At 42.0% G+C, this 2,964-nt stretch overlaps 1 pseudogene; it reads right to left on the bottom strand.

The window, feature by feature from the left end:
* Positions 1 to 255: 255 nt before the first annotated feature.
* On the bottom strand, positions 256 to 2,671 carry LOC139436938 (zinc finger and SCAN domain-containing protein 4-like; annotated as a pseudogene).
* Positions 2,672 to 2,964: the final 293 nt, after the last annotated feature.

Here is a 2,964-nt window from a genome sequence, read left to right as displayed (position 1 = left end):
GAATTTTTAGGACTAAAACACTATTGTGGATTCATTCGTTTATTCCAGATATTTATGGATTAGACATCAACCACTTGTCTGGGCACCATGAAGGATATGTGAAGAAAATGTCAGATTACCTGCCTCCTGGAACTTACACACTAGGGGAATGAAACATTAAGTACAAGCATAATTAGTAATGGAATCATATGTTACATTAAAAACTATGGAAATATTTATGTATGCATAAATATGCATACACATATCTATCTTTATATGTCTTTTGTCAGGGCAGTAGCTGAGGAAGCTTCTGGGGGTGGCAAAATCACTTTAGAGAATAATTTTCTGGTGGGTCTGCACATGGCGGTGGTATGTGGATGTCTGGCAGTAGCTTTCTTTGCAAAGGGAACACGTGTAGGGCGTACCTTTGGAGTGGATCCTCTCATGAGCTAGCAAGTTGGTTTTTAGCTGAAGGATCTTTCATGAGTTGCACCTGAAGGGCTTCTCTGCCATGTGAATCTTCTGGTGCACATGGAGGTCTGATGTCTGGAAGAAACGTTTGTGACACTCGGTGCAAACAAATGGTCTCTCATTCCTGTGTCTTCTCTGGTGGGCTTCTAGCTGAGAGGGATACCTAAAGATCCTGGAACAGTCCTCACATTTGTATGATTTTGGGGGACTGTGGATTCTTTCTTGGTGTATCCCACATCTGGATGTTCCATCATTGCTCTGGTGGGTAGGGATAGGCTCCGGTATGGCCTGGTCGGGCCTGGGGAGAAACTGTGGTTCCACTTCCATAGGGACATCTTGATAAGAGGGTCTTTCTAGGGATCCTTCCTGGGATTTGGGTGAGCCAAGCTTTGTTCTTCTGGAGTTATGCAGGTTCTCCCAAGAAATACCTCCCTCTTCAGACTTATTGCAGTTCTCTTCCTGAGTGAAAATTGGGGAAGGTACTTGATTGCTTTGACTCATAATATTGTCAATTTCTTGAGTAATTTTCCCGGAAATATTTGGGTCACCTTCTTTTAGTTCATCTTCTGTGAAAATAAAGGGATGAATCAATGAAATCGTATCCCGGTAGGGATCCACACAGTATAACCATCTGTTGACTGGGTTCCCTCACTTACCTTGTTCTGTTTGCAGGGGAGTATCTTGGGCATACCAGCATGGCATCCTCCTGCTCTGTCCTGTTGAGCTTCCTGCTAATGACTGTCCCTTGAGCTGAATAATTACTTCTCTTAAGGACATATTCTCAGAGAAGAGGGCTTCCTGTCCCCGCATGTGAACATGGACCTGTAAATACAAATGATCACTGTAATATTTAGATCTGTTGTGTGACAGAAGCCATTGTGCAGCATAAGAAACCTTCCTTCATCAGGCTCTTTGAGGTCTCCCTCCTATGCGCTCCCACACCTCCATATCCTGCCATTATCTCTGCTGGCATTACCGGTCATGGTAACTGCTTCAGTATGTCTTTTCTGATTAAAAAAACAAACCATTTCTCAAAGAGTCCTCCTCCCCTCCCTCACCAGCTAAAATTTCCCCCTTGAATATTCTCACAGACAAATCGATTTATTTCCCCCATGATGCCTATTTCATTCTGAAACTATCATGTTTATTCATGACTCACTTATTCCTTTATATCCCCCTCGCTCTTTTTGTTAATCTCCTAAATAGAAGTCCTGCAACTGTTAGCATGTAGTAGGTGCTCAGTAAATACTTGTTCTATCCTTCATCCAATATTCTTCCCCTAATGCAGATACTTTATCTGTTCTGTCTTCTGAATTTCTAGGTTAATGTTTGGGAGGGGGGAAAAAAAGATAAAACTTAAAAAATAAACAAGCAAAAAACCAATAAAAAAAAATAGAAGAAAAATAAAAAGGTTTTGGTGGAGCAACCTGCTAGTCTCTCTTCTATGCCCTTGATCATGTTAACTAATTTGTCTGAACTTTTGTTTACACATATTCAGAATAGTTTAATAATGTTTTATATTCTTGTTGGTACAATTTTAAGTATTAAATCAATTAACCAATATGCTTGGCTTCTTCAATCAGTTCCACAGGATAAACACATATAAACCATTTTGCTTCATTCAAGCCCAATTTAGTATGGTGATGATTCTCTTCAGTGATGAAGACTGGTGAGAGGGTGTGATTTGACCAATAATTGGGCCTGTAGTATCTTCCAGGAAACTCCACCTGACAGTACTTCTTCCCTAGCCCCGCCCCCTGCCACCCCGCCACCTCTTCCCCCCCCCCCCCCCCCCCCCCCCGCCTCAGATCTCAGGATCCCTACTCACAAAGCCAGGCGGATTCATGCAGTCATCAGTCATGTCTTCCATGAATCTATCCAGGTTTCTTCCACTTGACTCCCATTTCTTCTTCAAAGAGGCCCTGTTTCTGCTGTGTCCATTCAGCATAAACTGTTCCAGGACCAACTGAGAAATGATTTCATCCTTGGTGTGTTTTTCAGGCTGCAGCCACAAGTGGAAAAATTTATGGAGTCTTTGCACTTCCTTCCTCACGCATGAATTATCATTTTGAAATGAGTTGAGCCGAGTGATCTGGAAATCAAAGATCTCCTCTCCCTTCTGGACACCAGATCTTTGGGTGGGTTCAAACTCTATATTTTCTGATCCACAATCATTCCTGGATGGCTCACGTTGAAAGGAGGTCCTGAGATCTAAAGCCATTCTTAGCAAGGTTTCTCAGAGACTCAGCCTTGAGGATTCAGTCTCTGCTGACTTGAGATCTGCTTCAACAAGTCAGGGTGCTTAAAATCAGCAAGCTAGAAACAGTAGACCTAGGGAATTGGTTACAACACTGTTATAATTTAAAAACACGTCAACACACAAAAACGCAGGTCTAGATGGCTCACAGGTGAATTATACCAGACATTTACCAAAAAAAACCACACAAAAAAAACCCTGAATCTTATGCAAACACTCCCAGAGCACAAAGTACCACTCCTACCTTATTTAGATAT

The sequence above is a fragment of the Dasypus novemcinctus genome, chromosome 18 (assembly GCF_030445035.2).
Source record: "Dasypus novemcinctus isolate mDasNov1 chromosome 18, mDasNov1.1.hap2, whole genome shotgun sequence".
Classification (NCBI taxonomy): Eukaryota; Metazoa; Chordata; class Mammalia; order Cingulata; family Dasypodidae; genus Dasypus; species Dasypus novemcinctus.
Note: the sequence above shows the minus strand (reverse complement) of the source record. Positions and strands in the feature narration are given on the sequence as shown.